The sequence below is a fragment of the Globicephala melas genome, chromosome 12, assembly GCF_963455315.2.
Source record: "Globicephala melas chromosome 12, mGloMel1.2, whole genome shotgun sequence".
Classification (NCBI taxonomy): Eukaryota; Metazoa; Chordata; class Mammalia; order Artiodactyla; family Delphinidae; genus Globicephala; species Globicephala melas.
Window position 1 is genome coordinate 56,637,009 of NC_083325.1, and position 14,011 is coordinate 56,651,019.

The 14,011-nt window shown below is 43.3% G+C and overlaps 1 long non-coding RNA gene across 1 annotated transcript in view; it reads left to right on the forward strand.

Annotated features, from left to right (window-relative positions):
• The window catches only part of LOC132598230 (uncharacterized), a 245,256-nt gene that overhangs the window by 68,648 nt on the left and 162,597 nt on the right, over positions 1-14,011 (forward strand). Inside the window, exon 2 of the long non-coding RNA XR_009566211.1 lies at positions 11,311-11,371. This is a non-coding gene — a long non-coding RNA (uncharacterized lncRNA). The remainder of the gene's footprint in view (positions 1-11,310; positions 11,372-14,011) is intronic.

Consider the following 14,011-nt stretch of genomic DNA (forward strand, 5'->3'; position numbering starts at 1 on the left):
GTCCCTCGAGGACTTTGGGCTCTTGCTTCAGGCCTAACTTCGACTAGCAAAGCCAGTATTTTCTCAGGACTCCTGTTTTTCTTCTGCAAACATGGAACAATAGAGCCTGTCCCTGGTGTGTGCTCAGAACCAGGACTCTGATCATGTTACCGCCGGAGGGAAGAGCATTGGATTTGGAGGTAGAATGAGTGTTTCCTACTTACGAGTGCAGTTGTTTGGGGTAAGCCATGCTATGAAAGTGCTTCAACATCCACAAAGCTCTATACAAATGTTATTATCTTACAGGGCAGAGTGGGTTCCAGTTGGCCCGGTAAGTGGAGATACAGGAACACTGGAATTGATCCTACTTACAAATGCCAGAGTTCATTTGCCTCTGCAAGTGGTTTGTCCTTCTTGAGGAGTAAGGGTATTTCACAGTCACCCATTTATTTAACACTTCCATCAGGTACTCTGTGTGCCTACGATGTACTGGGTGCAACACTCCCTGGCCTCGTGGAACTTAGTCATGTGGGGGAGACAGATAATAAACAAGTAAACAAACAGTTAAATTTGTAATTCCAGATTGTGATGTGCTATGAAGGGAACTGACAGGGCTGTGGTTGAGGATTCTGGGATGTGGGCTGGCGGGATCCACCCTCTGCTGACCCTTTCTAGGATGTGGCTCTCCGAGCGGAAGAAATCTTGGGAGGTCTCTGGTCTTTCCCCTCATCCTCGGTTGGACCTCCGTGTAAGGATCCCAGACTCAGGAGAGCTGATCTTGTTTTAGAAGCGCTGCCCTCAGTTGTTGCCTCATTGCCTCCTGCCTGGTGCTGGGGAGAACACGCTGCTTCCTTGTCTCCATCCCTGGGATCTGCTACCTCAGTGTCTCCCATCACCTGTGTCTTCCCCCAACAGAGGAGAGAGACTCCTAATTTGCCAGGGAAGGGCCCTTGCCTAAGCCTCTACCATGTATCGACTGTGCCAGCTTCTGGGATGCCAGCTCCCAGGCCTGCAGGCTGAGTGAATAAATGCGGGACACGACTGTTTGGGGAGCTGACTAGCTTTTTATCAGGAGGCTCATGAAGCCTGCTTCCTTCTCATGCTCACGTGGCTGGGACAGCTTTTCGCTGTCTTAGGTGGCCCACTCAGCCCTGGCCCTCTGGATCAGCTGCTCCTGGGGGTAGCCAGCTGGAAGCTTGTTAGCATTTATTTCCTTTCTCAGCTGTAAAAACTCTGCCCTCTGAGATGGATCAAGTAATTACCGTGAAATAGATCTGGGCAATCACATCTAGATAGAAATGAAAGGTAACATGTAAGTGGCAGGTATTTACATGATCTTGCTGCCCTGGGGCTCTAAGGGTCCCCTTTTGCCTGGCAAAGAGGTCAACCACTTGAGGGGCTGTGTGGTGTCATGAGTTGTGCCTTGGGCTGGGGGGTCACAATATTTGGACTCTGTTCCTACCCAGATGGTGACGTTAGGTAAATCACTTCACCTCTCTGGTCTCAGTTCTCTTACTTGTAAAATGAGGGGAACGGGCTAGATGATTTACCTAGACCTTCTACATCAAATAATGAGATTTTAGGGCTTCCCTGGTGGCGCAGTGGTTGGGAGTCCACCTGCCGATGCCCCGGGTTCGTGCCCCAGTCCGGGAAGATCCCACATGCCGCGGAGCGGCTGGGCCCGTGGGCCATGGCCGCTGGGCCTGCGCGTCCGGAGCCTGTGCTCCGCAATGGGAGAGGCCACAACAGTGAGAGGCCCGCGTACCGCAAATAATAATAATAATAATAATGAGATTTTATACAGCATTTTCGGATACAGTCATCGAAAACAATACTTTCCAGTCTCTGTCCTTTTTTCCTTTCTTTCCTTCTTTCTTTCAGGAATGAGTGGCCGGGAAAGGGAAATCAGAGGTTAAGTCTCTGCTACTGAGGTAACATGTGATTCCATAGTTTCTGTAGTTTGGTGACATATTCTTTTTCTGAGACTGTTTAGTCTCTGCAGAACTGAAAGCCCTGCCCTGCACCCTCCCAGACTGGCCTCTGGCCTTCTCCGCATTGGTGGGTTCAGGAAAGTGATTCAGTTGTTCCCGCAGTCACCAGTGGGCAAGAAGGGGAAGCCAGGCACTGGTGGGCAGGCCAGACCAGTGGCAGGGAATTGGAATTGCTGACATCTGTGCAGTGGGCGCCTGTAACTGCCTGACATCATCCTCTTCGCTCTGCCGTCTCTGTCCTGCTCTGTGTCACTTCCCTGCCAGCCTGGCAGGTGGGACTAGAGGGAGGTCAGGGTACTTATTTGTGTTCCCTTGGGCCTTGGCACCTGGCTCCATGCAGGACTGTGGCTCTCCCACAGCTCTGGCCCTCACTGGGCTCTGGAAGCACTGTTCCACTGCTTATCCCTTCATCTCCAGGGATTAATTCATGCAGTGGTTTCTTGTTGGGTGCACTTATTCTCTTAATCCTGCTGAGATTTCTACAAATAGTACCCATGTGGGGTGAATTCTGTTTCTTGTCAGGTCCCTAACTGTTGTGACATCCAAAGGGGACATGAAAAGTAACCAGGAGTTAAGATTGTATTGGTGTTTATCTGTGTTTCCTGTCCATGACTGAGCTTTAAACTCCCCAGGGGAGTTTAAAAAAATACTGTGCTTGGTCCCTATCCCTAGAGATTCAGATTTAATGGCCCAGGGTAGGGCCTGGGATTGACATTTTTAAAAAGCCTCTGACGTGCAGCCTGAGTATGAAACAACCAATACCATTGGTTGGTATTAATTGCTGGGGAAAATATATCTTTTTCCTGAGAATCAGGATCATTTCCTTGGGTACAGACGTTTACTCTTTTTTCTTTTAAAGTTTCTATGATAGAAAATGTCATACCTATACAAAATTGGGGAGTGTAGAGTAATGAATATGCATGTACCCATCACCCAGATTCAGCAATCGTCAATTTATGGCCCATCCAATGTAGTTGTATCATTTTATACACTGATCAGCAGCGGATGAGTGTTCCGGTGGCTCTGCATTTCTACCAACGTTTGGTATTGTCAGTCTTTTTTTTTTTGTCATCCTGCTTGGAATGAAGTGATATCGTGGTTTTAATTTTCGTTACCCTATGTCTAATGATGTTGATTACCTTTTCTTGTGCTCATTGGCCATTGTGTGTGTGTGTCTGCATTTAGAGATGACTGCATGTTTTCTGCACATTTTAAATTGCCTTTTGTCTTTTTATTGTTGATTTGTAGAAGTTATTTACATGTACTGAATACACGTTTTTTTTGTATTTGTTATTTGGTTACATAGGTATGCTGAAAATGTTCTTTCCCAGTCCGTGTCTTGTCTTATTTTTCTTAGTGGTGTCTTCCTTCCTTCTTTCCTTCCTTCCTTCTTCTTCTCCTCTTCTTCTTCCTCTACTTCTCCTCCTCCTTCTTTTATTATTTTTTCCCTTTCAGTTTTATTGAAATATAATTGACGTACAGCACTGTATATGTTTAAGGTGTACAGCATATGAATTACATACATCATGAAACGATCACCACAGTAAGTTTAGTGAACATACATCATCTCATATAACTACAAAAGAAAAAGAAAAAAATCTTTGAAGAGAACTCTTAGGATTTAGTTAACAATTTTCATATATAACACAGCAGTGTTAATAGTATTTATCATGTCATACATTACATCTCTATTACTTATTTATCTTATAACTGGAAGTTTGTACCTTTGGACTACCTTCATCCAAATCCCCCTCTCCCTCCTCCCTTACCTCTGGTTACCACAAACCTGATCTCTTTTTCTATGAGTTTGTTTGTTTTTGAAGTATAATTGACCTACAATGCTACGTTAGTTCCTGGTACACAATATAGTGTTTCAATATTCCTGTACATCTCAGAATGATCCCCATTCTTCTTTTTTTTTTCCACTATAAAAAGGGCCATTCTTAACAGAACAAGGAAAAGGATGGATGTGTCATCCAGGGCACATCCAATACAATAAATACCAAGCTAGAATGTGTGTGTGTGTGTGTGTGTGTGTGTGTGTGTGTGATTGTGTCTGAATGATTTGACACACACCTTACAGACTGCTCTAGGTGTCTTCCTCATTTTGCCAGCAATTGTCTATGTCATTCAGGGTTCCAGTAGGAAACATGCTATACCAATGGGGTAATTGAGGAGACCTTAAGCACTATTTGTAATGGTGTGGGCAGGATTAAGGGAGATCAGTAATGGATGGGGCATCACCCTAGGGCTAGGAGCCTAGGAGTCATTCTATCCCTAGGCCCGAGGAGTAAGGGAGGGAGTGGTTATGGGAGCCCAGAGAGGACGGTTTATGGAGAGAGCTGCCTTTGTTAGAGGTGCACACCCAGCTCGTCTGACTCAGTAGGGAGGGAGCTAGATGATTTTAAAATCTGATTTTACTTTCTTCTTTGCTTCCAGTACCCAAATGGTGCTTCTCAGTGTCTGGATCTAAGTGAAGCCAGAGGGCAAGGGGACGCATTGATGCAGTGTATACTTAACCTCCTGTAGCAAAGAGGCAGTTGAAGAAAGGTAGGGAGTGGATTTGAAAGAGTAAATGGGAAATAAGCAGCACATTACTTGTTTCAACTACTTGTATGGAAGAAGTAAATCAGCATCTGTGGAACAGTAACCATCCGCTAGGCTCTGTGCCAGACACTCTACTTACACCATTCCTGTAATACAACCATCCTTATTCCTGTGCCTCAGAGGAAGAAGCACTCAGTGACGTACACCAGGCCAGACGTGGGATTCAAAATCTGTGCTGGCTCATTTCATAGCCATTGTTCTGTGCATCCCACCATGATGACCCTAGTAACGCAAGCTCAGGGAGCCAAACAGAAAAGAGCTTCTAATGTCTTGTATGAACATTCTTTCCTGCAGCAGAGAATGGAAAAATAGGCAAGAAGTAGCTAACTTGAGGAATTTGTCTTCTCTGCATCAGAGGACAGCATAGGGCTGATAATGACCTGCTTGCAAAGTTGGGGAGCTGGAGACCAAGGGCGATTCAGTGGTTATCAGTGGTTAGCACATGCATCACAATCTGTGTCTTCGGAAAGTGTATCATTTACTGGGTCTTTCTTCATGGGTTCTTGCCTGGCATTCATGGGCCTTGGGGATCCATGGATGGGACTGTGTTCCAATGTAATTGGTCCCTTTGTGATACAATGTAGTTTATTTGTGCATTTATAGGCGTTAGTGACTGACGTAGGCATCCCACCATACAAAAGATTAAAAACCCCTGTGTGACAACGCATTCAGCATTAGTTAGTAATAGAGGACTTTAATTTTAATAAGAATATGATTAGAAGTCATGCATCCTTCTTATAGGGCAGGAGAGGTACTAAATGTCATGCCCAAACTCACTGTTCTAAGTGGCAAGGAAAAGGCAATGCTTTCATTAAGTAGAGAAGAAAGCAAGCAAGCATGCTAGAAATATTTCATCAAGAAACACTTAGTAAGTAGATATGAGGCACTGTAGTAAGTGATTAAAAAACAAGGAGGGGGTCCTTTTCTGTGCCCAGATATTAGATCTCGCCATATGGTCTTACCTTATTTTGATGTGCAGGTGTGTTGTTTTTTGGCAGACACAGTTAAGGTGGGGTGGGATTGGAAGACCCAAGACCTGATGACCCTAGGTGTGTGTTAAACCATAGAAAGGCAAAGTCACAGAGGCAGCGTTAAAAGGAACATCAGAATGCATGAGATTCAACCTCCCATCTAACAAAGGACTCTCTTCCATAACTCGTGTGACAGCTGGCTGCCTGACCTCTGCCTGACATGTCAGAGACGATGCACTCCAGACCCTGCAGGGCCCGACGCTGTCTTTCTTTGGCCTTAATGTAACATTAATGAAGCAGCAGCAACACCGCCGCTAACATCATTTATGGAGTACTTACTCTATGCCGGGCACTGTGCTGAGCACTGCAAATGCATGATCCCCTTTAATCCTTAAAATGACTCTATGGGATTGGTGATGTCACCTCCACTTCATAGATGGATGAACTGAAGCTCAGTGATTAGCCCACATATTTGTCACAGGGGTGTGTGTGTGTGTGTTTGTAGGAGTATATGTATTTGTGTGTAAAATAAGTATGTAGTACCCGGCTTCTCCTCCCACAAGCAGAAGACCAGTACACACTGCAGGGGATCTGACAGGACACTGTTATGGGTGTCCCAGACAGGCCAATCATTTGGTGACTTTTAAAAAACTTATTTGGAGTTATCTAGGAGTTATAATTTTTTTCTGCACATAATTATTGGGAAGTTATTTATCTTTATCCACCTCCTTTCCTTCTTTCTTTCTTCTTCTTCGTTTTTTTTTTTTAGTCTTTATTGAATCTGTTGCAACATTGCTTCTGTTTTTTATATTTTGTTTTTTTGGCCACGAGGCATGTGGGCTCTTAGCTCCCTGACCAGGGATCGAAACCGCACCCCCTGCGTTGGAAGGCAAAGTCTTAACAACTGGACTGTCAGGGAAGTTCCGTTTCTTGTTTTTATAATCACAATTTTAAAAAACGTATTTTTTTAAATTGAAGTATAGTTGATGTATAATATGTTACAGGTGAACAATATAGTGATTCACAATTTTTAAAGGTTATACTCCATTTATAGTTGTTATAAAATATTTGCTATATTTCCTGTGTTGTACAGTATATCCTTGTGGCTTATTTTATACCTAATAGATTGTAGCTATTGATCCCCTATCCCCTTTCCCTCTCCCCTCTGGTAACTACTAGTTTGTCTTCTATATCTGTAAGTCTACTGCTTTTTTGTTATATTCTAGTTTGTTGTAGGTTTTAGATTTCACATATAAGTGATGTACAGTATTTGTCTTTCTCTGTCTGACTTATTTCACTTAGCATAATGTCCTCCAAGTCCATCCATGTTGCTGCAAATGGCAAGATTTTGTTCTTTCTTATGGCTGAGTAGTATTCCATTCTATATATATATACCACATTTTCTTTGTCCATTCATCTGTTTATGGACACTTAGGTTGCTTCCATATCTTGGCTATTGTAAATAATGCTGCTATGAACATTGGGGTGCATGTATCATTTTGAATTAGGAGTGGAATTGCTGGGTCATATGGTAGTTCTATGTTTAGCTTTTTGAGAAAGCTTCATACTGTTTTCCACAGTGGCTCCACCAATTTACATTCCCGCCAACAGTGTAGGAAGGTTCCCTTTTCTCCACATCCTTGCCAACATGTGTTATTTGTGTTCTTTTTGATGATGGCCATTCTGACCGGTGTGAGGTGATACCTCATTGTGGTTTTGATTTGCATTTCCCTGATGATTAGACATGCTGAACGTCTTTTCATGTGCCTGTTGGCCATCTGTGTGTCTTTGCTGGAAAAATGTCTATTCAGTTCTCTGGCGTTTTTAATCAGGTTTTTTTTTTAAAATAAATTTATTTTTAAAATTTTTGGCTGCGTTGGGTCTTTGTTGCTGTGCACAGCCTTTCTCTAGTTGTGGTGAGTGGGGGCTACTCTTCGTTGTGGTGCACGGGCTCTAGGTGCTCGGGCTTCAGTAGTTGTGGCACACGGGCTCAGTAGTTGTGGCTTGCAGGCTCTAGAGCGCAGGGTCAGTAGTTGTGGTGCACGGGCTTAGTTGCCCCGCAGTATGTGGGATCTTCCTGGACCAGGGATTGAACCCGTGTCCCCTGCATTTACAGGCAGATTCTTAACCACGGCGCCACCAGGGAAGTCCCTGTTTGGTTTTTTTGATGTTGGGCTGTATGAGCTGTTTATATATGCTGGATATTAACCCCTTATCAGTCGTATCATTTGCAAATGTTTTCTCCCATTCAGTAGTCCACCTACTTTCTTTTTCTTTTTCTTTTTTAAACATCTTTATTGGAGTATAATTGCTTTACAATGTCTTGTTAGTTTCTGCTGTATAACAAAGTCAATCAGCTATACATATACCTATATCCCCATATCGCCTCCCTCTTGCATCTCCCTCCAACCCTCCTTATGCCACCCCTCTAGGTGGTCGCAAAGCACCGAGCTGATCTCCGAGTGCTGTGCAGCAGCTTCCCACTAGCAATCTATTTTACATTTGGTAGTGTATACATGTCAGTATTATTCTCTCACTTAGTCCCAGCTTACCCTTCCCTCTCCCTGTGTCCTCAAACCCATTCTCTACATCTGTCTTTTGATGATGGCCATTCTGACTGGTGTGAGGTGATACCTCATTGTAGTTTGGATTTGCATTTCTCTAATGATTAGTGATGTTGAGCATCCTTTCATGTGTTTGTTGGCAGTCTGTACATCTTCTTTGGAGAAATGTCTAGTTAGGTCTTCTGCCCATGTTTGGATTGGGTTGTTTGTTTTGTTGATATTGAGCTGCATGAACTGCTTGTAAATTTTGGAGATTAATCCTTTGTCAGTTGCTTCATTTGCAAATGTTTTCTCCCATTCTGAGTGTTGTCTTTTCGTCTTGTTTATGGTTTCCTTTGCTGTGCAAAAGCTTTTAAGTTTCTTTAGGTCCCATTTGTTTATTTTTGTTTTTATTTCCATTTCTCTAGGAGGTGAGTCAAAAAGGATCTTGCTATGATTTATGTTATAGAGTGTTCTGCCTACGTTTTCCTCTAAGAGTTTGATGGTATCTGGCCTTATATTTAGGTTTTTAATCCATTTTGATTTTATTTTTGTGTATGGTGTTAGGGAGTGTTCTAATTTCGTTCTTTTACATGTAGCTGTACAGTTTTCCCAGCACCACTTATTGAAGAGGCTGTCTTTTCTCCATTGTATTCTCTTGCCTCTTTTGTCATAGATTAGTTGACCATATGTGCGTGGGTTTATCTCTGGGCTTTCTATCCTGTTCCATTGATCTATATTTCTGTTTTTGTGCCAGTACCATACTGTCTTGATTACTGTTGCTTTTTAGTATAGTCTGAAGTCAGGGAGCCTTATTCCTCCAGCTCCGTTTTTCTTTCTCAAGATTGCTTTGGCTATTTGGGTTCTTTTGTGTTTCCATACAAATTGTGCAATTTTTTATTCTAGTTCTGTGAAAAATGCCATTGGTAGTTTGATAAGGATTGCATTGAATCTGTAGATTGCTTTGGGTAGTATAGTCATTTTCACAATGTTGATTCTTCCCATCCAAGAACATGGTATATCTCTCCATCTGTTTGTATCCTCTTTAATTTCTTTCATCAGTGTCTTATAGTTTTGTGCATACAGGTCTTTTTTCTCCCTAGGTAGGTTTATTCCTAGGTATTTTATTCTTTTTATTGCAATTGTAAATGGGAGTGTTTCCTTAATTTCTCTTTCAGATTTTTCATTATTAGTGTATAAGAATGCAAGACATTTCTGTGCATTAATTTTGTATCGTGCTACTCTACCTAATTCATTGATTAGCTCTAGTAGTTTTCTGGTAGCATCTTTAGGATTCTCTATGTATAGTATCATGGCACCTGTAAACAGTGACAGTTTTACTTCTTTTCCGATTTGGATTCCTTTTATTTCTTTTTCTTCTCTGATTGCTGTGGCTAAAACTTCCCAAACTATGTTGAATAATAGTGGTGAGAGTGGGCAACCTTGTCTTGTTCCTGTCTTAGAGGAAATGGTTTCAGTTTTTCACCATTGAGAACAATGTTGGCTGTAGCTTTGTCATATATGGCCTTTATTAGGTTGAGGTAGGTTCCCTCTATGCATACTTTCTCCACCTCATTTCTTTAATTCATGTTAATCCAGTATGTACCCAAGGATGCATTCTGGGGATAGATTATTACCTCGGATGCTGCTTGGTTTGACTTGTCTCTTAATCCAGCTCTGGACTTGAAGTGGTATTGATGGTGGAAGTGTATTGTTGATGAAAAGAGGGGTTCTCAGCCCAGAGACAGATTTCCTTCTTTGTAAAACGATGTAGGCAGGTTGCATGGGTACCTAAGTTTCATCCTGGCTATGACACTGTGTGAGTCTATGAACCTGAAAATGAAAAATGTGAACTGGGGGATAAGAGAGAACACAGTGTTCGTTGGCTTGGGGAAATAAAAAAGAAATTTTCCATAGATAAAATTGATTTTATCAAATTAACTTAGTTACTTATCATTGCTAAATAAAAAAGGAACTATTTTTTTCCTCAAGGCTGACTACTGAACCCAAGACCTGCCTAGTTCCTGTTAATGGGAAAGGTAATTTGTAATTTTTAGTTTGACCACTGGGTGGCGCAATTGCTCCACATTGTTAGTAAAAACCACCGTCATTTTTAGGTGAAGTGGGTTTTCAGGAAGCTGCTGAACCTGCATCTCCTTTAGGAGAAATGTACAGTGGTTATAGCCAGAAAGGACTTCCGGAATTATTTGGTTCAATCCCTTTTATTGTTTTTTAATTGCACTATTTTATTTTATTTAATCTATGTGATATATGAATACATTCTAATTATAAAAGAATCAAGTTTTATATACGCCCCTCTTCACTCTCTCTCTGCTATGCTCATTCCCCACCTCAGAGAAAACCCACTGTTAACCCTTTGGGGTATTTCTTTAAGGTCCTTCCTTTGTAGTATACACATAGGTATATGTGCATGTGATATATGTCTTTTCTTAATGAACATTCATGCAACCTCCTGATTTTGTAAATGAAGAAAGATACAGTGTAGGATTTGGAGCCAATCTTGATTTATGGGGAGAGCCTGTGCTTTAGAGTCACACAGACTTGAGTTTTAAATTTTGATCTTGCAACTTAATAGTTACCAACCTTGGCCAAGCTATTTAGTTCTCACCTGAGCCTCATTCCCCTCAACTTGCAAGCTATTCAGGTGTACTAAAAGCGATGAATACATGCAGATGCTCCTAGCTCAGCTGGCCGGCTGTAAAGTGTTAGTTTCCTTCCCTGTCACTCTTTGCCAAGTTCAAACAGCTCAGTAGTGGAAGAATACAGTTTTCTCCATCCTGTGCCTCCTAGGAACCTTTGAAAGGTGTCAGTACATGTGTACCTGCATAATCATATGCAAAATCCAGCTTAAGGACCCAGTGACCCATAAGTATGAATCCTGCTGTTGCCAAAGCCTTCCCTGGCCTCTGTGTGTCTTGCTTCTGTCCAGATTCAGGGAAGAAGTGTATTTGAGGGCTGGAGGGAAATGCCAGGGGCTCCAAAGGGCACAGGAATTCAGAAAGGCTCAGTTGACTGGGGTTCAAGTTCAGACTAAGCTCAGGTCTGTAAACTTGTGCAAAACTCCTATGTTCTCTGTGCCCAAGTTTCTTTACCTGTAAAACCAGAAAGATGAATTTGGACCCCATTAGAGCTTATACTAGTGAGTAGATAAATCAGCCATGTAGCTTATGATGCTTTCCTTTTCACCTTGTTTTCCAGGAAGCTCAGAGCCAAATTGAATGTGAATTGAAACCACTTTCCTTGCCCCCAGGTTTCTGGGGTAAGTACCTTCCATTTCATGGTTCTATGTTGGTTATTATTTTAATGGTGTGAACCGTGGATCTGTAAAGGCGATGGTGAGGAGATGGGCTGGACTTCTTCTTGCTAATCCAGGCATGTGGGAGCTTCAGGCCTTGCCCTTTGAGATACTGTGGGCAGGAGGGTTTCCTACCCCTGTTTAAAATGTTCTCGTCTCAGTTTTGCCTAACAATTCCTGATATTTCATTTGGCCAATTTAGAAGATCCTTTCAGATAAGTTTGAAAATAGTTATTTAAAAATAAGATCTCTGATCTTATCTAAAACTCTCAACAGTCTCTGAGGCTTGATCACAAAGCAGCAGGCACACAGGGACGCTAGTCGAATGGTGTTTGATAAAAACAACACAACCTTAAAAACATTAAAAGACCAAACCAAACCCAGAGTAACAGCGTATCTGTTTCAGTTAAGAAAGTCTTTTCCTGAAAAAACAAAGCGGGCTTTAGAGGAAACTAGATGGCTGGCAGCACAGGTCTTGAGGGCAGTTTTGCAGGTTGATGATTTTATTTCGTCTCCGGGTAGACTAGGCTCCATCAGATGGGGCCACATGCTCCCTTGTCTCTGTCTGGTTCTGAGCTGCTCACTGAGTGACAGCTCTTTCCCCCTTTACTCTGTGGATGTGAATCTCACCTCACAGTTTAACTCAGGAGGAGAAAGGGGCTGTGGAACCCACCTTGGAGATCACAACCTGCATTGTTATGGCCCTTGTTCTGCCACTGTCCATGAAATGGGAAAGGTCTCTCTATTTGGTTCGTATCCTGCCTAAATTGACCAAAGAATCTCCCGGGGTTCCTGGGGCGGGGCTCCCCAAAGGGACCACCTCTGGGACTCTCTGGATCCCTGATTTTAGGACTCCTGGGTGGTGCTTCTGAGATACAGAAGGATCAATTTTGCAGTTAAGGAGAAACGAGGAAGACACAGACCTCAGGGCAGAATCTTTCGATCACTCTGCAAAGCAACTCCATTACTGTGAATTCTAGAATGAGCTTGCTGTGGGATGAACAGGAACGGCCTTTGTCACTTGTGCAGGTTTTCTCTCATTCCAGGCAGGTGATGGGGGTGGGGAAGCAGCTGCAGGCTTTGGGTTTTAAATGAGTCTCCTGTCCTGGTGTAAAGGCTGAGCTTTCTGATGAAGAGGAGAGAGAGGCTTGGATGACAGTGGAGCCGTGGGAGAACGCCTTCACATCCCAGCAGAAGGGGCGGGAAATAAGCCTCGACAGAGTCTCCCTTGACGAGGCTTCAAGGAGGGACGTCTGTTTCTTTTCCTGAGTTAAGAGACAGGCACAGTCTACAGTCAAGGCTGTGAGCTGTGCTACTACTAATTTTATTTAAATAGAATTTCTTCTCGTTTCTGCATGAATTGCTATTGACAGTGTCTGAGCATCTCCCTCGCTAACGGTCTCCCACTGGAGAGTCTTGTCTGAGTAGAACTGTACCTAAGCCATTCAGGTCCAAGCTGCCCGGCATTCAGCAGAAGAAAGCCTGCTTGCAACAGCTGTGTTTCAATGGTCACTATCGTGCCTCTGCAGGAAGCTGGGCAGCTTTTTCGAAATGCAAAGTCAGCTAAGTCGGTGCAGTGCTGAGACCTGATTAAGAAAGCCTCCCTATTCAATTCGATTTAAGTGAAGCGATTTTCAAAATCTTAACAGTTTAGATGCCAAAGGAGAAGGAAGAAAGCCAAAACTGATGGGGAACGAAATCACTTTCCGAAAACGGGGGCTATTTTCACAATGGAAAAATCAGTTCTGAACTGCTGCGCTGGGGACAAAGTGGTAGCAGACCTGGCTTCAGGGCCTTGTCTGCAGAGTGTGCAGAGTGCCCTGACAGTTGGAAAGAGCCAGATGGCCTACCGGTTCCACTCAGCTTGGCTGCACTTGTCAATCCTGCAACAGGGCTTCTTCCTGACTCCAGACCTCTGACCTCCTTTTCTTAGAGTACTTACTTTAGAAAACTTTCAATTGTAAATTCTTTCTCTGCCCCTTGGAGAGGTAAATCTTCTCCCAGCCTCTTGCCAGGGTTATAATCCAGGAATGCCTTCTTCAAGGACCTGGGAGCCACCCCTTTGAAATGAATCATCAGGAAACTTGGTGGTCGTATCTCCCAGTCTATGTGGGCAGGTAGGAGTCTAACTGCCACAAGCACCAATTAGCAAACACAGACGGCCTGTTCACATTGATCAACCTCCCTGCTAACTCCCTCTAGTACTTTTACACGAGCTCCCCCGGCACTTAATAACCCTCCTGCCTTGCCTTTTGTTCAGCTTCTCTCCCCTCTTGCTGCAAGAGTCCTGAATAAAATCTTCCTTGCCTGTTTAATTCTGTCTAGTGCCATTTTCTTTGGCATTGCTCAATCCAAACCCTCTTTCTGCCACCCCCTGTGGAGCAAACTCTTCTCAGATGGAACCATCCTGGGAGATTCCCCTCCCCCTACCTTCACTTCTGGTTGGAAGAACCCCATTCCGGTCCCTCTGGCTGCCATCTGTAATCCCAGAGATGCTCACCTCAGTATTTCCTAAGGAGGGAGGACATGGGGAAAGGGAAAGGAAACCAGCACTTGGTTGCTCCTTGGGTCTGATCTCTTTTTCCACAGTGGTCTCTCTATTTT